The sequence below is a fragment of the Tenrec ecaudatus genome, chromosome 4 (genome assembly GCF_050624435.1).
Source record: "Tenrec ecaudatus isolate mTenEca1 chromosome 4, mTenEca1.hap1, whole genome shotgun sequence".
Lineage (NCBI taxonomy): Eukaryota > Metazoa > Chordata > Mammalia > Afrosoricida > Tenrecidae > Tenrec > Tenrec ecaudatus.
The window spans coordinates 79567426-79595250 of NC_134533.1; the positions used below are offsets into that span (position 1 = coordinate 79567426).

The window sequence follows — 27825 nt, forward strand, 5'->3', positions numbered from 1 at the left end:
ACACAACCTCTCTGAGTGTTTGCAAGATGACATTAACAACACCTATCTCATTAGGTTTCTCTGGGCATTAAAGAAGAAATGAAGTACCGGTAGTTGGGCTATAAAGAGTATTAAATATATCTTCCTGTATACTATACAATGTATTGCCTAGTCTACTACTGTACAGTATTCCCAAAAGCGAGCAATACGGCCCCTAGGGTGCTGGAATGACTGACTGCAAAAGCAGATACCAACTCTTTAGCCGGGATTATGGGCTGTGGTACAAACGTTTTCATTGCCCGAGTGCACTCAGTAATTGAGTGGTTGTTTTTCTAAAAAAGGGCTGGTAGGCTAAGTATGTTTGGGAACCTAGTTCAAAATCTGCAGGTTGACCGTCCAGGTAGCAGGAAAGAGACAGCAGTGTTCAAAAGAAGAGGTGATCAGGTTCTAAAAAACAGAGTGCAGACAAGGGAAATGCTACCCTATCATGTGATTTTCTAACACATTGTTCTTGTTGTTGTGGTTTTTTTGTTGTTGGGTAACATTGAGTTGGTTTCCACTCATAGTGACCCCATGTACCAGAGAATGGAACTGTGCCCCATCCTAGACCATCCTCACAATTGTGCTACCACCCAGACTGGGTAGTATCAATTTTCTCTACACAAGTTGACAGTGCCTACACTGGGTGGCCCTGGCTCACACCCCTTTATGGAACCAGGTTCTAATACAGTATAACAGAAAGCCCTCCATAAAAAGCAAAATCATGGAGATTGGATACATACATACTTTTCCTCTGGCTTGATCATGCTGGTTTCTCAGAACAGAAAAACAGCTCCCAATTGGCAGTCAGGTGCTGAGTAGGAGGCCTCATAGGCCCTACATGACTGAAAGACAGGAGGGGTGTTCTGTGAAATTAGCCTGTGATATATAATTTATTGCATTTACTTTAGTTAGAGCTTAATTTGAACTGTCTACATCAACAGAAGAGTTCATATTGATTTCTTTAAAATTTAAATGCACCTCCTTGTGTACCCTCAAGGTTTTTAAAACCTGAGGTAAATATTGTTCTTTCATCTGTTTATATGCATAGGCACAAAGAATTGAGATTTTCTGCATTGAGGTTCTAATACAGTCTGCATATGCAAATACTCCGAGCCAGTTAAAAATACTCACTTTGCCTCAATGGATTGCTTGTCTTGTAAGGATTACCTACTTTGCTCCAGTATTAAAGGTCTACCTTGATCTGCAAGGTGCCTCAGTTCATGCCACTTGGCATCTGTGATGGTTGAGGACTAGACACCTAGACACTCCTGAATAGGGAGAGGGGCTGAGCTCAAACTATCCATTGCATTGCAACTCAATGACAAGTTCTTGGTGTCATAAGCCTTTTTTTGTATAAAAGAGAGAGACCAAGCAGAGTCAAGTCCTCTTTGGCCCTTTACCTTCTGCTGGATCTGGATCTTGCGTCTGGTTCCTTGATCTACAGTTGCATCTCCTGCCAATCCCAGAAACTGTTGATGGTCTACCTGCTACTGAAGGTAGATTCATTCTGCTGACTCTGGACCGCTGCATCCACCAGCCTGTGCCCCTTGCTGTCTCTGCTTCCTTAACCTGCTTCCTGTTCATTAGCTTACATGAGTCAGAACCCTAACTTGAACTGGACCAACTTCCCTAGGGAGAAGGACAGGGGGAATATACTCCATAAAGAATTGCGATCTCAGAAACTCACAGGAACAGTTCTACCCTGTCCTATAAGGCTTTTACAACAAGGATTTTGACTCGATGCCCGTGAGTTTAGTGTGACTTTTTGGATTTAGCTATTTCTACATATGTGTAAGTCATTTCTTATATAAATATATTTCTATATACCTCACATACAAACATCAGTGGTTTTGCATCTCTGGAGAACCCTGCCTAACACAGCATCCGATATGTGAAGCTCTCCAGTTCTTCAATGGAACTCTGCATTTGGTGCTTCCACGTCTTTACAAAGATCCTGCTTTCTCCTTGAAAAGCTCTCCCTGACACACTCCATCCCCATTACTAGACCACAGAATGGTTTCTTCTTTCCAGTTCAAGCTTGAAGGGGCACCAACTGTATGTGACTTGTCTAAACTCTACATAATACTCCACCAAAGTACATTCTCATTCCTTTGTATTGCTACTGTAGACTGTATGATCGACGCTGGCTTCTCCACTTAATAATACGGCTTGTCCTATCATCATTAGTCAACAGGAAGGTGGCAAAGAGAAGTCAAAGAAGTGGTCTGCCACCAACAGGAGTGTTATTTGCATTTTGTGTGCTAATGAATTCACTAATGAAGACAATGCTACTTGATTCGGTTGTGTGCAGTCCCTTCAGTCCCTGACTCTACTGGTCTGCGAATAGACATTCCTGTTTGCTGTCTTTCCCCGCAAGGTGTTATCACGGTTTGCATTCCCCTTTCCCCCGAGATGCACTGACGATTAATTTTCTTTCCTCAAACTACCACTGATAGATGTCCCTCCACCCCGTTAATCACTGCACACTCAACATTCTCCCACTTCTTATATTTCTCTCTAAAATTTTAACCTCATTTTAACATAAAGACCACCTCCTAAGTTTCCACGCCCTTCTGTTCTCCTTAGCACTCTTCTCATTTCTCATTGCTCATCATTTCTGATTGATAATCTAATTATTGTGTCAACACCAGAGTCACAGAACTTATACTGATCGTTATATACCATTTTTATATAATATTTGAGACCTTGACATTAAGAGGTTAGTCATTTGTATTGCTATTCCAATTTTTTGTTTGCTAAAAATGTATAGATCATTCAAATGATTTAGTTTAATATGCATTCATTGTTTCTTATTTTCAAATAGTTATTATTTTACCCTCTTTTCAGTCTGGATTTTTTCCCCCAAAAAATCATCATTCAGATTCATTGTGCTATTTTGGTCTTCAACGTTTGAAATGAATTCCTCTTCAAGGACATGCAGTTCTTTTTAGTAGTAGATAATGGTGTTACTGGCCCAAATCCAGGAACCAGAGGTAGACATTAAATTGTGATACACAATTGCTGTCAGGGAGCTGTAAGTGGAGAAGTGATGAGGCAGTCTGCTTCCCTAGAGATTTACAGCTTCAGAAGCCTATGGAGCAGTTCTACTCTGTCCACAGCGTTACCCTGAGTTAGAATACACTCAACGACAGTGGGTTTAGATTTCTGGCTTTCTCTACTTGCAAGTGTACAAAAGATGTTAGAAAATTCAAGTGAGAGAAAACATTAGCACAGCTCTTGCATGAATTATGATCATAAAGTTCATCCCACCTTAGCTTCTTCCCTTGCCTTGTCGGAAAACTCTCAGGTTTAGCAAATCTTAACAACGTATGTCTGCTCAACCCTTGACTGTAGAGGACGGAGAGACAGTGGCAGGCGTAGCATTGTCATGCCCTTGATGGGTTCAGCCACAGGCATCTAACGATATTCTTGTCCTCACGAGTTCTCATTTTCTTCAATTTACGCCACTCATATTTCATTGATTGGGAATACTATATAGTTAGAGAAGAATATAGTAATGCTTATTGATTCTTCTGAAGCCATTTTTATCCCAATTCTTTAGGTGGTGAAGTTTTTTGTTACAACTGGGATAATGCCACTTGAGATATACCAAAAGCTGTAGGAAAAAATGAAGTCACATTTGTTCACACGTCTCAGTATTATCGCACAGCGCTGTATTTGTTAGTGCAGGGAGTATAGAGCTCACTCACTAGTGTGAAGTTGATTCAGACTCATAGTGACCCTATAGGACAGTACAGATCTGCCCTGAGGATGAATCCCAAAAGGGACATATTATGACAGTGGCATGCTTCAGGTTGAGAGATGTTATTCCTCTGCTTAAGGTTCTGGAGACTACAAAGTGATAAAATGGTACAGAGCACAGTTTCTGAAAGTGAAAGATCTAGAACAGGTCTGGCTGAAAGGAGGAAAAGTAGAACTAGGCAGGGGGCAGCATCTGATGTCTGAGAAGGAAGAACTCTCCACACAAATAATTTTGGCGATTTAACCTGTGAACAAAATTAACTAATTATGCCCCTTGTATATGACTTAGAAGCTTTAACATACCAATTTGCAACATGAATTTCCAATAGGGGATATAGCTGTACAATAGTGTACTACTTTGTTTGAGCAAAGCCGTTTTTCTCCTGAGCACTAGTTCCAGTTCTCTGAAATCATCTGGAAAGCATTGTTCAAGATATGAGCAACTGTTGGTCTTTTGTGGTTACTGCTCACTCAGTCATGAACACAGTCAAGTATGCTGTCTAGACTATAAGAGTAGTTTGTCAAAATAGTCTGTGTTTGAGAATTTGGGATGTCATTTTAATTCGGTCTAAGTTCTTCCTTTATATTATCCTGAAACACTATATAAAAGTAAGCCTAGAGCCACACAGCATCCTTCGCAAGACATACCAGAGGGACTCAATGTGGAAACCCTAGTAAGTGCACTGGGCTTTAACATGAACTCACCTATAACCATTAGACGTGAGGCCATAAGAAGAAGCATATGACTGGTACCCCAAGGGGATGGAACTGGTAGTCAGTGGACTTTGGTTCAGATCACTTGCTTTGAAGGTGCCCAATGAACGATAGACCGGGACTATATAGTACTTACTCACATATACTTACTGATCATATTCCTATTATTGTAATGGCTCTGTTCCTCTTTTATGACATGCATTAATCTGGTAGGCATACTTTAGGCACTTCCGATGAATATTATTGAAAATTTTATCTTTAAAATAAAAAGAAATCTGCGAGTGGGAGTATACTTTTCAAAGCATATATATACACACATACATGCACACATATATATGTAGAGAGAGAGAGAGAGACACCACTTGTCTGTCACTTTGTCATACTGCGGACACGTGGATGCTGCTGCCGGGCTAGAAGCTATGTCACTGATGTTTCAAACACCAGCCGGGTCCCCCAAAGTGACCAGCTTTCAGCAGAGCGTCCTGATTAAGGAGAGGCGAGGAAGAAAGAACAGGCTGTCCAGCTCACAGGAATTAGCCACTGAAAACCTTAGGTATAGCATGGAAACATAGTCAGACACTGAAGACTTCATGAATAGAAACAAAACATTGTCAGCATTCGGGCTAGAGGATGAGCCCCTCAGGTCAGATGGCGTTCAAAGCATGAGTGGGGGAGAGCTGCTTCTCAGTGTAGATTAGATCATAATTATGTGGATGACATAAAGCAGTATGGCAGCATATTTTTCAGGATCTTCATTTGCTGATAATGCACATCTAAAATTTATAAGAAGCAGGTGCAAAACCATGCCTACCAGATTAATGCATGTCATAAAAAAGGAACAATGCCATTAAAATAATAAGAATATGATCAGTAAGTATATGTGAGTAAGTAATATATAGTCCCGGCCTATCATTCATTGGGCACCTTCTAAAGCAAGTGATCTGAACCAAAGTCCACTGACTACCAGTTCCATCCCCTTGGAATAGCAGCCATATGAAGTCTTCGGTCTGAAATTGACTAAACGTGCAATCAAGATGCATTGGGAATTACTGGGAACTGAAATTCAAAAGTTGAAAACAAATGAGAGTAGCAGTAGATGGAAAACATAATCTTGGTGATAAAAGTTAGACTGGATATGTCATGATAGAATTTTGCAAAACTTCTTCATCTAAAATACCTTTTATCCACAATGCAAAAGGCAATTATACACATGGACTTCTCCAGATGGATGAACAGAAATCAAATTGATCCCATCAGTGGGAAGAAATGAGGGATATCAGCGGCTAAAAGCAGGCCAGAGTCGACCAAGGAACAGCTATCAACGGCTTACTTGCATGTTATCGTGGGAGCTGAAGAAAACTCCTAAGTCCACGAGGGCCACAGTTACAGTCTTGAGCTTACCCACCTGAATTTTGAGGACATCTCAAGAACAGATTTGATGCTTGGAGTATTGATGAGAGAAGGCCTATGAACTGTAGAATAACATCAAGTACATCATGCACAAAGAAAGCAAAAGATCATTAAAAGGACAGAAATGAAGTAAAAGATCAAAGTCGCTATCCGAAGAAATGCTGAAGCTTGCTATTAATCATATGGTGGCTAAGGCAAAATCAAGAAACAATAAAGTCAAAAAGCCAAACAAAAAATTTCAAAGGGCACCAAAGAAGAAAAAATAAAATATTGTAATGAAAGGTGCAAAGACCTAGAGTTAGGAAACCAAAAAGCACAGTCACAATATCTTAAACTGAAAGAACTTCAGAAAAAATACAAATTTGAAAGATTTTTCTATTGAAAAATATGATTAGAAATATAATGCACAATGCAGGACACATTAAAAGAAGATAGATACCAAAAAATGAAATGCAGTCACTGTAGCAAAAGAATTAGCCCACATCCCACCATTTCAAGAGTTAGCATAATGCAAGCAAGAGCCAAGGAGGCTAAAGGAAGAAGCTCAAGCTGCTCTGAGCATTAGCCCAAAGCAAGGCTCCTGGAATCCGACCACTAGGCATGTTGTCACTCAACTATGCCAGGAAATCTGGAAGACAATCACCTGGCCAACAGACAGGAAGAGATCCATATATTTTCCCATTCCAAAGGGAGGTGACCCAACAAAATGTGCAAATTATGGGAAAATGTCATTGATAGCACATGCAAGTAAACTTTCGCTGCAGATCATCCAACAACGGATGCCACAGTTCATTTAAAGGGGGCTTCCAGAGGCTCAGGTGAGATTTGGAAGAGGCTGTGAAACAAGGGATATCACTCTTGATGCAAGGTGGGGCTTGGCTAAAAGCAGATGATGTCAGAAATACCTTTCCTTGTGTTCTTTTGACTGTGCCAAAGCATCTGCCTGTGCGCATCCTAACGAACCATAGCTAGGCTTGAAAGGCATGGCGATCCCAGAACACTTCACTGTGCCCATGGCGAGCCTACACGTGGATGAAGAAGCATTTGTGTGAACGGAACAAGGGAATACTATGTGGATTAAAACCAGTAATGGTATTTGTCAAGAGCGTGTCTTTTCAACATACTTATTCACTCTGTACATTAAGAAAATAATCAGAGCAGCTGGATTATATGTAGAAGAATGAGGCATTGGATTGAAAGAAGTCTCAAATTGATATGCAGATGATACAACCTTGTTTGCTGAAAGTGAAGAGAATTTGAAGCACTTGTTGATAACAATCAAAAATTGCAGCTTTCAATTGGGAAGTGGGTAATTGAAGAGGCAGTTAGGTTAAAATTTAGCACATTAACATTTGATCTCCCTTATGACCCATTTTAATTGTCCTGGTGGCATAGTGGTTACACTAGGCCGTGATCTGCAAGGTCAGCAGTTCAAGACTTCTTTGTACTCCCATAAAAAGTGACAGTGTCAGAAACTCGGGGTGGGGCTATGAGTCAGCAGCGATCTACAGCAATGGGTATGATCCACTGTAAACTTGTCGTAATTTTTAATATTGTCTGCTTTCTTTCTGATTGAGTTTTATCTATTTTACTTCATTATTGTTGTTAAGTTAGTTGTTGCTGGATTTTTAAAAATGTTTTCCAGTGTCTGGAATTCAGGATAGTTAAGTCTATAAAGATAATAACTGGATTAAAGGTTCCTTGGGGTTATGGCAGGTGAGTTGGGGGAGGATAATTGGGAGCTAAAAATAATGGGTACAAGAATGAAGGAAATGTTCTAAAACTGATTGTGGTGATGATTTCACAACTCTTCTTGATGTACTTGAACTATTGAGCTATAGGATACATGGATCATATGCCTATAAAACAGAAAACCTGCATATTATGATGCATTTAAAAGAATAAAAACTTTAAAATATTTTATCAGGCAACATCACTGAAATGCAAAAGAAAAACCAAATTCTATTGTTACTACTTTGGAAAATGGTTTCAAAGAGAAGTCTTCGATATAAACTTTGCTGAACTCAATACAGGCTATGTCAAAAATACAATAATATCTGGAGCGTGAAAGAGCAGTTAAAATTTTTTGAAAGGAAGTGAAGTTTTTGGAGAAGTTTGGGGGTAAGCTAATAACAATGAATTATACAAGAAAGAAGAAAAAGCTCTGAAACTGATGGTGGCAATGATTGCACAATTCTTCTTGATGTGATTGATCTATTTAGGTGTATGTTATGTGGATTGTGTGCCAATAAAATTGTTTAACCAAAAAAGATTACAGTCTTCAATGTGGAGTGCAATGAAAGGTAAAGAGGACCAAAATCCTTACCCCAGGATCAATAGGCACCATTATGATAAACCAAGAAGAGATGAACATTGTCAAAGATTTCACCTCATTTGGAGCCACGATCAATGTTCTTGGAAGCAGCAGTCAAGAAATCAAAGAGTGCATTACATTAGGTAAATCCTCTGCACAAGACTTCTTTAACGTATTGAAAAACAAGGGCGTTATTTGAGGACTGGGGTAGGCTTGACCCAATCAATTGCCTCATGCATGTGAATGCTAGACATTGAATAAGGAAGAATTTAAGAAGCATTGATGCATTTGGTACTTGGGGAAGAATATTGAAAGTACCCTGGACTACCAGAAGAATAAACAAGTCTGTATTGGCAAGAGTACAATCAGAATACACCTGATAGGTAAGGATGGCAAAACTTCATCTCACCTTCTTTGGGGATGTGATCAAGAGAGGCTAGTCCCTAGGGAAGGCCCTCACACTTGGTGAAATAGAGGGACAGTGAAAAAGAAGAGGACTCTCGACAAGATGGATTGACACCGTGGCTAGAACAATGAGCTCAAAGGTCAGAACAACTGTGAGGATGGCACAGGACTAGGCAGTGTTTCACTCTGTTGTGCACAGGGTCGCTAGGAGTCAGAACAGCCAGGAGATACATAAGAACAACATGTAAATGTAAGTGTATATGGTTGTGTCTGTATATGTATAAGTATATGTGGTGGAAAATACAAGGCACAAAGTTAGGAAAACTTCTTAGGCATTATCAAACTCCTTGAAGATAAGACTCAATACCTAGAAGCTCAAGCTCCAAATCTTGGGCAGCACCAAGGTCAATTGACATACAAGAATTTACGAAGACAATGTACACGTTCTTCTTTGATGAGTAGTGACTGGGGTCTTAAAAGCTCATGAACATCCATCTAAATGAAAGACAGTTGGAAATAATTAGTCCAATTGCCTAACATCAGTCTCCCTACAGCCCTGAGACCCGAATAGCAGAAGGATGCCTGGCCACTGTTACCGACTGCTGTGAAAGGGGTCACATTAGAAGGACCTGTATAAACTTGTGAAAAAAAGAAAATGAAGGAGTGGAACAAAAGGGATAGGCTTACTGGTCTGAACGAGGTTGGGATAACCCGCAGGACCAGACTGTGGCCCCTAATCACCCTTCTGATCTGGAACCAAACTCATCCCCAGTGCTCAAATGTAAGAACAATTGTGGAAATTGGACAATACTCAGCAAAAATACTAGAGAAGTCTATAATGCTAGTGAGGTGTGCACACCTACCTGAGATCAGAAGGTCAGAACGCACCAAAGGAAAAAATTCAAAAGGGTTAGGAAAGACGGTGGAATGGAAAGAGGAAACTCAGGGATAAGTGATATTACATTGAAGGGATTGCAATGAACGGGGTAAAATAAAATGTATATGAATTGTTCATGTCAAAATGTAAATCTCTGCAAGCCTTCACTCAATGTACAATAACAAACATTCCGTGTTTGTTTAAGCAAATCTCCAGCGATACATGGGAATGGGCCAAGTGAAACCCATTTCCCACCTCGTCCCATTTCTGCTTCTCTAACCATTCAGATGAAGGCGGAATATTTCATAAGAAGCTGGGTGTTTTAGAAAGACTACTGGGCAGGAAGTGGAGAGTCTGGTCCTGGATCTGCCACTAGCTGTGTGACTTTGATAGGCTCCCTTCCCTTCTCTGAGCCTTTGGTTCTTCATTTTATTTTGAGCTCCGTGGAGAAGGGAGTCAGCATTTCCATGCTAACAACATTCCATCTGAATCTCAGGTAAAATGTCATTTCTCACAATGCATCAGAAGCAGGAGGAATTAATATTGACAATGCTGCATGTTTGCTATGTAATTATAGTCGTTCACCCCTTCAAAACTGTTCCTTTATGTGAGTCTTAGAATAACCAAAGACAAAGGGCAGGAATTATTCCTTTCATATATTTGCCCTAAGGTCACTCGACAAACCTGGGCTTGAACTTTGGCCTGCTGACTTACAGCCTGTGTGTATTTAATGATCCCTCGTTGCCTTTCCATTCTGAAACCTCAGCAGGGAGTAATTCTGCCTCATTCTCCATTGCTGCCAGACAATCATTCCAGGGAAAATGGGACTCATTATTTTTCCGAAAGGAAAACACAATGTTAGCTCAGACAACATAATAATTTTTATGATTTGAATGAAAAAAATATATATTTTTGCTCCCCGTCAAATTCAATTTATATCACAGCACTAAATAACAAGTTTATGTACTGGGTGAAGGAAAAATAAAAAATGGCCTGAGTGGACAAGCTTAAATTATCTCCCATTTGGATGAGTTCATTTCTGAGAGAGAGTTTCATCAGGCTTTTTAATTAAGAGCAAATTGTTCATCTAGAGTCAGTAATTTTCCAATGACCTCTTCGTGACCCCCTAGTCTAAGGTGACAGAAATGACAATGAGACTTTCGAATTAAAAACATCCAGCTCTCTCACACACTCAGCTCTTCAGTTCAGTAACTGGCTCAGGAAAAAGAGGAAACTGAGGGAAACAATGACGTTTGCCAAATGTCTTCTCTGATCCAAAGGCTCAGGATCATTTAAAAGATTTAAGGTCTAGCAAGAGGCAGTGTTGAAGATTGGATACATCTAGCTGCATGCACAAGCAAGGACTTGTCTGCCGGTGCATAAATAGGACATTTCCATACCACAGGTAAGCATGGAAAATTCCAAAGACACTGTAATTTATTAGGGTATTGATGCAGAAATAGAAGGAATTGAAGTAGAAAGAGAGCAACATGGGGAAAGGGAAAGAGGCAAGGAAAAGGGGGAAAAGATAAGACAAAAGAAAAATGGGAAGTATGTGTGAGACCTTTATGTCTTTTATGTAACATTTTATGTGTGTAGAAGTTACAGAATGTCAGGGAAATAATACAGCATGAGGTAGGTAAGAGCTCGAAGACCAAGGCCTGAGTCTGGACCTTGTAGGAGATGGATGACTTAGTGCAGAAAAAGATTGGTGTTGCAAACTTTGAGAGTTCTTCTGCTACCCAAAAAGAGGCCATTGGTTCGAACACACCAGCCGCTCTACGAGAGGAGAGGCCTGGCAATCAACTCCCGCTAGGATTTCAGCTCGGGAAGCACCAAGGCTTCGACTTTACTACAGGATCATCATGAGTTGCCATCAGCTCAGCACACAACACAGTGCCAACTAGGAGAGCACGGGGACTGTCTGAGAAAGGAGAGCTGGTGGGAGGTTTGAAACAGGACAGGGATTAGCTCGGTTCAGGTTGCATGATGGGGGAGAACTAATGATCTCAGTAAGAGACCATGCGCTCCTAGATCAGGCAGTGGGCATGTGATCGATTAGAAGGCTACAACAGAGCGAGTCGCTGCTGCGACAACTATCACAATGATTAATACTACGAATATTTACTTCGATAAGTACATCATACACCATTCCTACCACTGTTACTAAGTGCAATTATTTAAACAGCACTTATGATGTATCAAGATCCCTGGGGGTGGCCTGGGGGCAGTACAGAGGTTGTGCATTGAACTGTTAAAGTGAGGATAAGGATTTGAAACCACCAACCACTACACAGGAGAAAAATGAGGCTTTCTACTCCTGGAAACAGGGACAGTCTTAGAAACCCACCTGGCATTTCTGCCCTGTACAATAGTGTATCTCGGAGTAAGAACTGGCTCGATGGCAGTGAGTTTGTTCTGGGTTTTACTATGTATCAGAAATGATTTTGGGAACTATACTTTTGTTATCTTGATTAATTATTATAGTAATCCTGAAAAAATAGTCACTTAGCGGCTGATTACAGAGCATAAAGGTGAAGCATGACAAAGTGACTCTGGCAGAGTAAGAAAGCTAACAAGAATAACAATCCGAAACGTGAACTCCACCACAAATGGGAAACCAAGCCCTGATACACAACACAAATCACCTAAACTCACAGTACTTTAACACCAACTCTTTTGGACCCAAATATTCCCACATAAAGCCACAGACAAACTTTTGTCTTGGGGATTTTAGAAGTAAACCCCCAAAGATCCATGTGGTCTCAAGATGGGACATCTAATTATTCCACCAACTCACCTAGTTCATAAATCATAATGAATCTCCACCCCAAACATATTGATCAACTTACATTCTGGAACCACCCTTTGATTGACTCCAGCTACTAATATTTTCTCTCTTTTATAACCTTCTCCTTTCACACGATAACCTTCATTTATGTTCATGTGTTATTTATCTGCATGTCTGCCTCTTCAACCTCGTGAAGAGGAAATACTCTGTATTATAATCCGAGGGCCCAGCCAAGAGACTGGCAAGAAGCAGGCGCTTCTTCAGTAGTAGTAACTAAGTGAAGTGAACAGGGAGGAGACATCCGAGCGGAGGGGCAGGAATTCTTCCCATTGTTCCTCCAGGCTGTTGAACGTGACGGGGGGATGGTTTTTGTGAACATGTAGTAGAAAAGCAACACTACCAGTTAGACAGCCTGTTACTGTGTGCTAGGCATTGTGTCGGGAAGTCCTATTTCATTGTATTCTCTCAGTAGCCTTATTAAATAAATTATCTTAGTCCCAGTTTATATATGAAGAAACAAAGATCAAAGAGGTTCCATAAATGTTCCCAAAGTTTTACAGGGTTTCTTTGAAACCTTGCCTGCAGGGAACTTAAAAATCATCATCATCATTTTAATTGCCTAATTCTGGGAGGCTGCAAGAAACTCGGATCAGGAACCCAGCAACAGAACCCACAGGCATTGTTTCTTCTTCAGAGCACTGTTGCTCTTCTCCAGTAAGTCCAAAACACACTCGCTGAAGTCTGGGCGATGAGGACCCAGAAGCAGTGTCATTAGTCTTGGGACTTTCTCTCGTTTCTCACAGGAGAGAAGAAGATGAGCAAACTCAGCTCATTGTGGGCACAGTGCTGACTACTTTTACTTCCAGCAAGTCCCTTAGCCTCACGAGACCCCTGCAAAACAGAGTCAGTGTCCTCACTTCACAGACGTCAGAGAAGAGGCAGAGATTCCACCCGTCGCTCCGTGTCACCAGCTGCTGAGTGTGGGAACTAAGGTCTGCGTGACCTGGAATCGCGTGCTCTTTCCAGCCTCCCATCCCGCAGGCAAGCTAGCAGCTATTCACCTGCAGGTGGCTACGGTGCTAAAATTCTTCAGAGAGGAACCACACCCAGGACAACCTCTGCTGTGGACTCTTTTTGAAAATGAAAGGCTGGTTACACTCAGTGCCTGAAGGAATCTTGACTTCGCAGATTTCTCACGTTCTCTTAACAGAGGTTCACAAAATGGATCGCAAAAGAAAAACTGTTTTAACTATCAGGTGAGTTAAACTTTCAAAACACTTTCTGAATTCCATGACCCTGAATGCTAAAGTGGGAACCGTAGTTGGATATTCATATAACCCTGTGTTAACATTCACTGCTTATTCTCCCCTGCTTCCATAACAGAAATGATTAATATATCATTCAGTTAATACAAAGTGTAATTTATTTCCAAAGTGCCGTGTTTCCTTTCCAGCATCAACTCTGGCAGGTCTATGTGAGTGCTGGTCTGTCAACTGGAATAACGCACTTAATGAACTTGTCTCTGGAATAGCAAATGTGTAATCGGCTGCACAACTTGCAAGTCTACTGCTCAGACCCTCATCATTCGGACTACCAGCTTCTACGTCAGATGTGATTTAGAAGAAAAAAATCATTTCAGGGACTTAACATCAATAAGCCCAAAACCAGCCACCAGAATCAGCAAGTTAGTTCTACTTGGATCACACCTCATTTAGCAATTCCACCCTAACCACTGAGCTTCCAGAGGGCAAGGATATCAATCCTATACACTTTCCTCTTGGCAGCTAGAATTCTCTATAACCATCTGATTAACATTGCCTCCCTTTAGATTACAGATGGGTTCATTTGTAACCTGAAACCCACCCCTGGAGCCCTCACTGGGAAAAGATGGGGAAATTCAAGCCAGCACTCTGGCTACCAAGTAAGCTTTGACATCCTGACATTGCTTGAGCCCTTTAGACATCTAATCGTCATGCCTGTAAGAACCAACAAGGGCAAACCAGAAATATCGGTTATAATCATGGAATCAATACAGACTCATACCGTCAATACAGATATACACAGTCTATCTATCTTAACCTATGTGGGAACCCCTGATTACATAGGGTGACACATCGGCTGCTAATCACAAGGTCAGCAGATGGAAACCAACAGCTGAGCCGCAGGAAAAGACAAGATTGTCTACTCTCACCAAGCGTTACCGTCTCAGAAACGCACAAGTGTCGTTTTGCCTTGTCCTACACGGTCACTCTGGGTTGGTGTTGACTCAGTGGCAGTGAGTTTCTTAGTTTTTATCTATGCCTATATGTCTGCTGCTATAAATCTGATGCCCAAGACCTTTTTAGAGTACTGAAAAGCAAAGATGTTACTTTGAGGACTAAGGTGTGCTTAATCCAAGCCTTGGTATTTTCTTTTCTTCTTTTTTTCCTTAACCCATTTTATTGGGAGCTAATAGAGACATCATATCATTCCATAGTTCAACCACATCAAGCAATATTGTACAATTGCTACAACAATCAGTTTCAAAACATTCTCTTCCTTCTTGAATGCCTTGATATCAGCACCCCTTTACCAGCCTTCCCCCGGGAACCCTTATTCTACTTGCTGTCTCTATAGGTTCATCAATCCTGGGCTTCAGATACCGAAAACCAGAAAAAATTATAACAAAAAATCACAAGGGTCACCCCCAATGATAAAATACATCAGAGATAAATTCCAATATGAACACACACAAACCCACAGAAAAAGCTGCAAACCAGATCAGGACTAGCATGCATCAGAGAGGGATGTCAACTGACAATATCTTCATATGAATGTTGAAGTTGGAATGGAATAGGAAGATAAATTTGATGTATTTGAATTGTGGTGCTGGAAAAGAATATTGGAGGCACCATTAAATGCCGAAAGTATCTTGTGTGAAGTAAAGTCAGAGTGTTCCTTAGAGGTAAGGATGGCAAGGCTTAGTTTTACATATTTTGGATGTACTGTCAGAAGAGACCAGTCCCAGGAGAAGGACATTTTGCTAGTAAAGGGGGAGGGGGCAGCAAAAAAGAGGAAGGCCCACATGAAATGGATTGATACAAATGTTGCAACAATGGGATGGAGTGGAGGAACAATCATGAGGACTGGGCACTCTCTCATCCTGTGGTGTGTAGGGATCGCTGTGGGTCAGAACAGACTGGATCGCACCTAACTACAACAACATGTCTGTCTCTATGCCTACATCTATGTTGATCCAGATCTACATTATAGGATCTCCACAACTCTGCTGCACAAGACCTGTAAGTGTTGACGAGCAAAGATGTCATTTTGAAGACTAAGGTACACCTGACCGAAGCCATGGTATTTTCAATTGCCTCATATGATGCACAATGAATAAGAAAGACGACGGAAGAATCAGTGTACTAAAATTCTAGTGTTGGTAAAGAATATTGAAAGTAGCATTGGCTTAAAGAAGACCAAATAGATCTGCCTTGAAGGAAGAGGAACCAGATTGCTCCTTAGAAGAGAGCTTGGTGAGACTACATCTCACGTACTTCAGACATGTTATCATGCAAGGGCAAGCCCAGAAAAAGGACATCATGCTAGATAAAGTAGAGGGCCAGAGAAAAAGAGGAAGACTCGATTAGATGAGTTGACACTGGCTGCAGCAATGAACTCAAGCATGACAACAGTTTTGAGGATCGTGTAGAACCAGACAGTGTTTATTATATTGTACTGAGGATCCCTGTGGGTCAGAACTGACTTTACAGCAACTAGCTACGGAAATGCATACTCTAAATAACGGTTGTTTAAATACATTAAAGAGGGTAAGTAGCTAGAGACTTGGACATCTGTATGATAAGATATTACCCGTTAGAAAAGAATGAGATAGACATTAGGATCGCTCTAAACTAGATAGCTGAACCCAGAGAACTAACTATGTTACTTGGCCACCCCATTAGCTGGGTTCCCTGCCCACTGTGTTCACAGGGGGATAGCTTGGGGGCACTGGTGACCTAGACCTTCCTCTAACACTAAAATTAGGGTGACCTTGGGAAGGGCACATGTTTACTCATCTTGTAAAGCAAGCAGTGTACACTAAACAACTGCAGCGACTTTTCGTCAAACGTTAAGCCTAGAGTTAGTTTAGGATGCAGCAATTCTCTGCTTATATAACCAAGAGACTTGGGAGCAGGGACTCAAATGGATACTCATACACGAATGGTCACCGCTGGATGATGACTCACAATCGCCACAAAGTGAAAACCACCCCAAAGTCCATCAGAAAGAGATGAAAAAATTTTCCAAAGGCATATGCAGATGCTGGGCTAGTCTCCAGTCATAAAGAGAAATGAAATTCTAATACATGCTAAAACATAAACAAATCCTGAAAGCATTCTACTGTGTGAGATAAGTCAGATAAAATAGTGTATAATCACGCTTACATGAAATATCGAGAGCAGGCAAATGTACAGAGGTCCGAGTTGATTTGCTAGTAAACACCAGGGAGGGGAAGATGGCAGGAAGCTTCTCAGAGTGAAGGGAAAGTCCGTAAATGACTTTCATTGATAGCACCACAATCTAGTGAGTATAATTCATGCCACTGAATTTTACACTTAAAATTTAATTTTAAAAACTGTTAAAATCCAAATGTTTTGTTACACATATTTTATTTGCCACGATACAATGTTTAAAGTGTTATACTGTGAAAATAAATAGTGCTATGACTCACCTATCTCTACCGTCCTATGTTCTAACAAGATCCAATTTTAAAGTTTATGGACCTTTACACATGGAAATAAAGAAGCACGATTATTTGTTCATTCTATTTTCAAAACCACAGTGTGCTGGCCAATATTAGTTAAGCAACAACCTTCCCATAGGCTAATAGGAATCAAAACAATGGAACAAAGACCAAAAAATAATTTAAAATATTTTTAAACAGAGGCATATGGGCCAAGACCCTATCAGCCATTTAAATTATGAAACATACATTTAAAATATGAAACATACTCTTGACCTCTTGTAAAACTCAGCATCTGAAAATATCTTCTGTAATGTTGCACACGCTAACAAGCACCAGGCTATCTCACTTTCAGGTTTCTATAGTTTGCTCTAGGCAATAAAAATTAATTACATCTGAATGCAATATGATCTAATAATCTCCAATCTTTTCTGACTGAATGAAAATATTGTAATTCTATCTCCCTGAGATTACATACTGTAATTTATAAACTGATGACCACTTATTTATTCATGAGCAACTACTGAATACCCACCATGTTCCAGGAAACTTGTCTACGTGCTGGGAACACAAATATGCCAAGTCTTTTGCTTTGGAAAAAACTCAGTTTAGTCAGAAACACAGAGGAAAACTCGCTTCAGTACACAGTGATAAACATAGTAATCAATGTGACTACACTGTGGCACAGATATATCATAAGAGGGAGACAGATCATTTTCTCGTAGGGACATCAAAGATTTCACAGAAGTACAATGAGTTTTTTTCTTAAATGAGTTTGTCAGAAAACCAATTTTTAATAAGTATGTACCACATTCATAATCAGGAAAAATTATACCCTGGTTACTTCCGTATGAGTCTTACAGATAGATGTTTTTCTTTTTATCCTTTTTGTGTGTTATATCCAAATCATGCTTTATTTCTATAATTAAAAAGTGATCCACTATTAATATACAAAATGAACTATTTTCTGTTTGTGATTAAAGTTCTTAAGTCTTGCAGAGCTAGAGTTTACTGCTCTCTAATTCATCAAAAAGTGCCACGGTGGTGATTCCAAAGGAAAGTACATAATCTTGGTTTCCTGGTAGAATGATAATACAGTAAACCGTTACTCCCTAGCAAGAGCTCCAGAAACAACTTAAGTTCCAGCACAGTAACACCACTTGAAGGACAATCACACTTCATGCACAATCTTAAGTCATTTCTTTCTCTACATTTCTTCTCTTGAATCTCACACAGCCCATATATCTTACACCTCTCTCGCCAGACCCCAATCTCGACGTGTCTCAGAAGATCTCACGCCGATTCCTTTACTTGCTCTTTATTCCTACGATTCACAGCTTCCCTCCAGCTAGCTCTTCCGAAAGGTGTTATAAACTGTAAAGAGAAGTACTAGAAGTGTGTGCCAGTTTTCTTTCTAATAATAGACTCGAGGATCTTAAGAAAGGGCATTTCTTCTGCCAAGGCTTTCTCAGCTCAGGCCCTCCAGGACTTGGTGACCCCTTTTGTCACTTTTCTCCTGAGTTTCGGCCCCACAGTGAGTCCTCCTGAATATCCTGCCCGTCACCTTTTGGTCTTCCGCACTGTCAGTTGTAAGTAAGATACACTCACCCTCTTGGTCACGATCATGAATTCGTTGGCCACTTACATGCTCCATCAGCACGGCAAGAGAGTAGTTTAAACCCCAAATCAGCAATACCGTGCAGTGATATTGATGATCTCATGCTGACAAGAAGCTTTTTGTCTAGTTACGAAGTAAATTACAATGATTTTAATGCATGCTTTATTATGTAGCTACTCAAAAATGGGAACTAATATGAGTCAATAAATACAGTATGAGACAAGCTGTCTTTGAGCTATATTAGAAAAATTTTATTGAACTCCAATGATTTCCAGGCACTGTGCCACATAGATTGTGGTCTAGTGGGGGACACAGACAAAGTACTTTGTGAAAAATGAAGATACATGCTTCCTTGATAGTTTATAAATAATTATTTTATCTTATCTTACACTCCCCAGCGTCTCCCCTCACCCACCTCCCCATTGCCCATCTCCCAGAGAGGAGGTTACACAGAGATCCCCAAGATGGGTTCCCCCTTTCTACACCCCCTTCCCTCCTGGTGTCGCCACTCCCACCGCTGGTCCTGAGGGGTTCATCCGTCCTAGATTCCCTGTGTTTCCAGATCCCTACTGCACCGCTGTACATCCTCTGGTCTAACCAGGTCCGCAAGGCAGAATTGGGGTCATGAAAATTGGCAGGGGAGGAAGCGACTATCAAGGGACCAGGGGGGGGGGGGAGCGGGGAGGGAAGGGGAGGGGGGAAAAAAGGGAAACTGAGCTGATTCCAGGAACCCAAGTGGAAGGTGAATTATGAGAATGACGAGTGCAACAAATATATAAGGGTGCTTTGCTCAATTGATGTATGTACGGATTGTGATAAGAGCTTTATGAGCCCAAATAAAAAGATTTTTTAAAAATGCTTCCATCTAATTCTTCAAGCATCTCCTGACGACATCAGGTTTGGTTGAACACTCCTCCATATGCTCCCATGGTGCCACTGAATGTCTTTAACAACACATTTCTTATCACTTTCAATGAATATATATTTATATCACCACTGTGTTGTAGGCTTCATACCATTATTTGGGATATCACATAATCTTACACATGTTCTTGTAGTGTGTCACAGAACAAATATGGGAAGATTTAAAGCAAGGAAAAATGAAGAACTACTCTACACTTGGCCACTGAAAGAATTCCAATGGAAAAGCTTTGGATTATTCTGATCAAAACTAAGGCCTCAATCAAGAAAGCAACTATATTATTTTATCATTGTGTAAACAAAAACTATTTAGTATCAATATGCTCGCTTGAAAACATGATTTGAGTTCTTCACTTAAAAACTTTTTTTTAAGAAGGAGAACAGTGTCAATGGATAGTGTGGAATCACTAGTTCTATAAATCGACAAGGTGCTCTGGGGGCCTGGTCGGTAGGCAGGGTGCTGCTAACTGTGAAGTCAGCAGTTCAAACCACCAGCCATGCTCTTCGGGAGAAGGCCAGAGCTTTTTACTCCCTTCAAGAAGGGGTCCCAGAAACCCAGCAGGGCAGTTTGACCCTGTCTCACAGCTGCTAGAAACTGGAATCAACTCTATAGCAGGGAGAGAGGATAAATAGAGAAATAAACTCAACAGAATGAAGTGAATTGGTTCCTTCTGTCTTGATAAATTTAAACAACATTCAGGATCAGCCCAGTGGCATTAAACAGGTACTCAATACTGAAAGATTTTTTTCCAAATTTTATATATTTGAGATCTCTGCTGTTGTTACTTGCCCTCCCGGCAACCTGGGTGGGCAGCGTAGAAGTGGTTGTACAGTATCATGGCTGTGCCCTTTGGGAAGCAGACCCTCAGGCTGTCTTCCAAAACATCGATGCGTGTATTTGCACCACCAACCTTGCAGCTCGTGGTCAAGTGCTTAACCAATTGCTTTATCCAGGGATTCCTTTGCAGAAGCGTCTCTAGGGTTGAGGTGTGGGTACCTCATGTTATCACCCTCCCCCAGGTTTAGGGCCAAGCATCATCCTGTGCAGCCCAGCACCTCTTAACCCTGACACCCCAAGGCTCCCTGTAGCTCTTTCCCTCTCTCAAGGTGCAATCTGCATCCCCCTCCACAGCCCAGGATGTCACTGCTCCCAGGGGCTAAGGTGCAGACCCTCCTCTCTGACAGTGTCAGGTGCTGTGGCTCACCTACCTGTAACCTGACTGTCAGGTGATGGCAGGAGTCGGGGGGCATGGTAACAAATGACTAAATTGAGTAATGAGTGACACCAACCTATAAGTCACTGCCTAGTGACCCCTCACCTTATAGTACCAGCCTGGCCTTTGCAGCCATAAGCACCAGGCCATCACCCCTTCTGACAGTGCCATTTTGGAGTCACAAACCACCCCTTCCCTGCCTCCACAACAGTGTCAAGGTGCAATCTGCATCCCCCTCCACAGCCCGGGATGCCACTGCTCCTTGGAAAGCCTAATCAAGAATTAAAACGACAAGGTTTTGTTAAAAACTCTTGAAATTTTCTTTTTCATAACATATATTTTTCTTTTCTATTTTTTTCTAAATCATTTGGCTGGGGGTTCTTACAACTCTTGATACAAACCATACATCAATTGTATCCAACAGATTCATACATATATTCCATTGTTCTTTTCTAGTCATTTACTTTCCATCGAATCCTTGGGATCAGCTCTCCCCATCTTTGTTCCTTTAACCCACTTCCCCAAAATATAAAAACTAAGTAATGAAGTCCCAAAAAGTATGTAGGAGGGGCAAGTGGACAGGTGTTCTGGTTAGGGGCTAAGGAGCTGATTCAGACTCATAGTAACCCTCTGTGCAATGGAACCCAGTCCTGTCCCATTCTCACATGCTTAAGGTTGAGCCCATTGTTGCAGCCACAATGTCAGTCCAGCTTGTCCAGGGAGGGCCTTCTGCTTTCTTGTTGCTCCTCTATTTTACTTGAGATCCTTCTCCGGGAACAGGTCTCAATAACTTCTCCAAAGTAGATGAGACTAAGTGATGTCATGCTTGCTTCTAAGGAACATTCTGGCTGTACCTTTTCTAAGACAGATTTGTTTGTTTGCAAACCCATATTTTAACTATTCTTAGCCAGCACCTTAATTCAAATGCATCCATTGTTCTTCAGTCTTCCTTATAGAGCGCCCCACGTTCACATACATATGAGGCAATTGAAAATGCTGTGGAGAAGGGTCGAGGGGAGGAGATGAGCCGGTCAGGCTGCAGAGTAGCAACAATGAAGCGTACAATTTTTCTCTACTTCTTAAATGCTTACACCCCCACCACTACCGCCACCACTATCATGATCTCAATTGTACCTTACAAATCCAGTCAGACCAGAGAATGTACACTGGTACAGATAGGAACCAGAAACATAGGGAATCCAGGACAGATGATCCCTTCAGGACCAGTGGTGGTGAGAGTGGCAATACCAGGAGGATGGAGGGATGGTGGAGTAGAAAGGGGGAACTGATTACAAAGATCTACATATAACCTCCTCCCTGGGGGACAGGCAACAGAAAAGTGGGTAAGGGGAGACATCTGACAGTGTAACTATGTTAGTCTGGATAGACTAGAGAAGAAAATCCATGGACACACATATGTGTATAAGAAAGAGATCCTTGAACTAACTACAAGCTTTTCTTTCTTGATGTGTTTTGTTTTGTTCTTTGTCAGTGGTTTGTTGTTGTTGTTTTGTTGGCTGGTTATATACTGTTGCTTTGTTTTCCTCTGTTTTGTTTTCATGCATGTTATTATCTCCACAGGTCTATCTAAATAAAACAGGCTGGGTGAACTATCTGGAGGAAAAACAACGGGACTGACAGTCCCGGGGGGACTTGGGATAGGGGAGGTGGAGGGGGGTAAGGAAGTGGTGTTAACAAATCCAGGGACAAGGGAACAACATAGGACCCAAATTGGTGGGGAGGGGGGAGTGGCAGGCCTGATAGGGAATGATCAAGGGTAAGGTTACATAAAGAAGAGGTATAGCTGTAACCCAGGTGGGGATGGAGCATGATAGTGGGGCAGGAGGAAAGTCAAGGGAAATAGAGGAAAGAGCTAGGAGGCAAAGGGCATTTATAGAGGTCTAGATAAAGACATGTATATGCATATATATATATATGGATGGGGAAATAGATCTATGTGTCTATATTTATAGGTTTAGTATTAAGGTGGCAGAAGGACCTTGGGCCTCTACTCAAGCACTCCCTCAATGCACGAATACTTTCTTCTATTAAATTGGCACTCTATGATGCTCACCCTCCCGACACAACTGCTGAAGCCAAAGCGGGTGAACAAGTAAATGTGGTGAAGAAAGCTGATGGTGCCCGGCTATCAAAAGAGAGTGTCTGGGGTCTTAAAGGCTTGAAGATAAACAAGCGGCCATCTAGCTCAGAAGCAACAAAGCCCACATGGAAGAACACACCAGCCTGTGTGATCACGTGACCCTGAAGGGATCAGATATCAGGCATCAAAGAACCAAAAATCATATCATTGGCTGCACGCCTCCATGATACAATCGCTGAGGACAAACGGGTGCATAAGCAAATGTGGTGAAGAAAGCTGATGGTGCCCGGCTATCAAAAGAGATAGTGTCTGGGGTCTTAAAGGCTTGAAGGTGAACAAGCCGCCATCTATCTCAGAAGCAACAAAGCCCACATGGAAGAACCACATCAGCCTGTGCAATCACGAGGGGTCGAAAAAATCAGGTATAAGGCATCATCAAAAAAAATACCATAGTGAACAAAGAGGGAAGTGCAGAGTGGAGACCCAAACCCCATTTGTCGGCCACTGGAGATCCCCTCACAGAGGAGTCTAGGGGAGGAGATGAGTCAGTCAGGGTGTGATGTAGCACTGATGAAGAATACAGCTTTCCCCCAGATCCTGGATGCTTCCTCCCCCACCCCAACTACCATGATCTGAAATCTACCTTGCAAGACTGGATAGAGCAGAGGTTGTACACTGGTGCATATAGGAGCTGGAGGCACATGGAATCCAGAGTGGATGATACCTTCAGGACTAGGGGGTGAGGGACGATACTGGGAGAGTAGAGGATGAGTGGGTTGGAAAGGGGTAACCGATTACAAGGATCTACATGTGACCTCCTCCCTGGAGGACGGACAACAGAGAAGAGGGTGAGGGAGACTCTGGATAGGGCAAGATATGACAAAATAATAATCTATAAATTATCAAGGGCTCATGAGGGAGGGGGAGGTGGGAAGGGAGGGGGAAAAAAGAGGACCTGATGCAAAGGGCTTAAGTGGAGAGCAAATGCTTTGAAAATGATTAGGGCAAAGAATGTACAGATGTGCTTAATACAATTGATGTATGTATATGTATGGATTGTGATAAGAGTTGTATGAGCCCCTAATAAAATGTTTTTAAAAAAGAAAGAGATTCATATACAAGAGCAATTAAACATTGAGAAAACATTCCAGCCCAGTCCAGACCAAGTCCATAAGCCCGATATTAGCCCATATGTCGGATACCAATCTCTAATGTCCTCTTTGGACTCATGAAATACATGCAGTGATGCCGAATGTAGATCATAGGCCAGTGGGTAGAAAGTCCTTGGATCCAGTGTCATTGGAAGCATGTCAGCACTGGCAGAGATCTCTGCAATTAGGGTGGGCCCATGTATCTTGTCAGCTGCTATGTCTCCCAGGGTGTGAGCAGAGAGTCTCCCACCTCCAAGGAGGAAGTACTGGATTTCCCAGCTTTCTCAGAAGGCCATGCCCACACAGAGGTCTCATTGGCTAAGATCTGATTGACAAGTGAGACTCCACCCCTACATTCTTATTCCTCAAATTGACAAATGATTATATATCTACCACAGTAACATATGACAAAATACTAATAATTTATAAATTATCAAAGGTTCATGAGGGACGGGGAAGAGGGGAAATATGAGCTGATGCCAAGGGCTCAAGTAGAAAGCAAATGTTTTGAGAATGATGAAGGCAACAAACGTATAAGCATGCTTGGCACGATGGATGTATGTATGGATTGTGATAAGAGTTGTATGAGCCTCCAATAAAATGATTTTTTAAAGAAAATACCATTGAGCTCAAGGAGAAAGAAAATGTTTTGAAAAAGATGATGAGAACCTATGGAAAGATGTGTTTGACAAAATGGATATATATATGGTTTGTGATAAGAATTGCAAAATACCCCAATAAAATAAAATTCAAATTTTAAAACTTTACAAATAGAAATTGAAATTATATTCTTGGTATCTTGGGGCAAATTAATAATAAAAACTCAAAAAGAAAGAAAATGCTGTGGATTGAGTCAGCATACCTCAGTCGTTAAAGTAACATTCTTTTCCACACTTTAAAGTGGTTTAATGCAGCAGATTTACGCAATGCTTGACTGTTACTTCAATGAGCATTGATTTTGCATCTAAGCATGATGAAATCCTTTGCAACTTCAATCTTTTCCACAAGTTAGTCCAGTTATGAGTATTTTCATTTTCTTTACATTGAGTTGTGATACATGCCAAAGGCAGCAGTCCTTGTTTTCTATCAGCAAGTGCTTCAAGTTCACCTCACTCATCAAGCAAACAGAATGTGTCATCTGTATATCAGAGTGCTAATAAGCCTTCCTCCAATCCTGGTGCCATGTTCTTCTGCATATAATCCAGTTTCTCTGAGTATTTGCTCAGCATAGAGTTCGAGTAAGTATGATGAGAAGATACAAACCTGACATCCTCCTTTCCTGATTTCTCATCAGACAACAGTCCCTTATTCTGTTTGCACTACTGCCTCTTGATCCACGTACAAGTTCCACGTGAAATGCGGAAGGATGGAATTCCCATCGTTCTCCAGTTTGTTTATGATCCATGCAGTCAAATGCCTTGACATAGACAATGCAACAAAAGTAAACCTCTCTTGGTATTCTCTGTTTTCAGTGAAGATCCACCTGACATCAGCAATGTTGTACCTTGTTCCACATCCTCTCCTGAATCTGACGTGAACCTCTGACAGCTCCCTGCCAGTGCGCTGCTGCTGTCAATGTACTTTGGGATGATCTTCAGCAAAATTTTACTTACATGTGATATTAATGGGATATAGTGATCTATAGTTTGAACATTCTGCTGAGCCATCTTTCTTTAGAATGGGTACAACTATTACTCTCTTCCAGTCAGTTGACCAAATAGCTGTCTTGCAGATTTCCTGGCCCAGACAAGTGAAGGCTTCCAGTGCTTCATCATTTGTCTGTCAGTTTGTTGGACTGTGGTGGCTTCTGTGTTTATCACATTGATAAATACTGCAATGCTTATAGTTGGAATGGACTTGAGGGTGAAAAGGTGGTTAAACTGAAAATAATGAGCCATCTGAAAAGTAATATATTGCTTTATCAGCCATTGGCCAACTTTGTAACATTATGAATGTTGTCTGTTTTTATCTACCATTATTTCGCTGTTAACATTTGACTTGGCTTGGAATTTCAACAGTGCCTCTCCTTTCCCAGTTTGGGTTTGATTTCTAACTTTAGCTGATCACTTCCTCTCTACTTCAGTTTGGCTGAGCAGAATCTCCGGGGATGTAGTACTGAATTAAAACTATTGTCTTCCTCCAAAGGAGCACAAATGTAACATTTTCCTTGATACCGTTTTCTGACCAACACTGCCTCAGGCACACACACCTTTCACACACAATAAAATATGTGCCCAATCTTAGAATTCCTAAGAATTTGTGGCCAACCTAAGACTTCTCTCATTGCTGTTTCTAGACTGTCTCTAGAGTCTGGAACTCCAAATCTAGCTCTAAATGAGAAAATCTCTAAATACTTGGTAATGTGTATCTAGTTCATTCAGTTTAACATTTAAGTTACACTGAATGGCTGACAAACATAACCCCTACTATTATATTATGTGTGTGATATTAAAAACATACAGAATAGGAATATGAAATCCTTTTGATATTTAATGTTTTATCATTTGAGAGACTTAACATGTCTCTTATGATACATAAATTTAATAAGTTTGAACATCCTCCATGGTCCTAGAAAAAATAGGAGGCAGGTATTTCCTGAGACACTTATTAATATCTTGTTGATACTACCTCAAACATGTGTATAAATAGAGTAAATGTCACAGAAAGTTGTAAGCCACTACGTGTTCTGCTTACTCTTTGTCATCACACACTACAGAGTTTAATTCTTTATTGGATTATTTTCAAAACCATAAATTGAAAGAGAAGAAATTTGATCTTCATCCATTGAAGAAAATTATTCTCTCCTAGAATTAGATTCCTCACTTTGCATAAATTCTATTTTCTAAGGGTGAATTAATTATCCATAAAAAGAAATGAGTAGTTTCAGTCCTATTTTAAAGCTTGATATACCCTCACCAGCAGTAGTAATTGAAAAAAAATCAATCTTGAAATGAATAGGAAGTTGTCTTCAAACTACAAAAGATGTTTTTAGAATGACTGAGTATGTGAAGGAGACCTGTGTGTTGGGTGATAGGAGAGGTGAATGGAAAACCACAGTAAAAGGGCACTTGCCTAAGGCCTCTTGAATGTCATTCTATCAGGAAAACATAACTTTGAGACTTGTTTTGCATCGATCTCTGAATTCTTGAGAGTTGAAGTTTATCATGGCCTGTTTCATTAAAAGACCTTCCTACTCAGATGCGACATGGATATTGATTATTTCTTGATCATCCACCAAGCATTTACCAAGATTTCAATTTGGTAAGCTCATTCTCCATTCACGTGATTCAGATGGAATCTCCAACTCCCAGGTTCTGAATTAGATCCTGAGGTCTAGTCTACTACTCTGAAACATGCCAGGGTATGTGACGGGAGCTGAAACTACTCCCGAGCCAATCAGTGCTGCGTCTGTGGATGTCACCTGAGTGAAGATGACAAATAAAAGGTATTCACCCTTGTGGAAGTTATATAATCTGTGGTCAATTTGAGTATTAGGAGTGAAGGGGTGGGGTTTAGCCTGTCAATCAGGTCACAGATTGATGACCTCATTTGGAGGCGCTGAGGAGGCAAATAGCTCACTGGAGGCAGAACACAGGCTCACTTCCTGGGAGACATTCCTGCAGACAAGACACATGGAGCTGCGCTAGAGCCACATGGAGACCCCTGCCAGTGTTGAAATGTTTCCACTGCCACTGGATCCGCAAGACTCCCACCCCCTGGCCTGTCATCTTCCTGTATTAGGTGTCATTGCAAGTGTTCCTGAGTCTGAAGAGGACTTTATAAATTGGTATCAGACATAT

General features: G+C 41.1%; 1 long non-coding RNA gene and 1 pseudogene across 1 annotated transcript in view; one reads left to right on the forward strand and one right to left on the reverse strand.

Moving 5' to 3' along the window:
- Window positions 1–761: 761 nt before the first annotated feature.
- The window catches only part of LOC142446963 (uncharacterized), a 284502-nt gene continuing 257438 nt past the window's right edge, over window positions 762–27825 (reverse strand). The window contains exon 3 of the long non-coding RNA XR_012784048.1: window positions 762–863. This is a non-coding gene — a long non-coding RNA (uncharacterized LOC142446963). The remainder of the gene's footprint in view (window positions 864–27825) is intronic.
- Window positions 27231–27825, forward strand: part of LOC142444286 (heterogeneous nuclear ribonucleoprotein A1-like) — a 46018-nt pseudogene continuing 45423 nt past the window's right edge.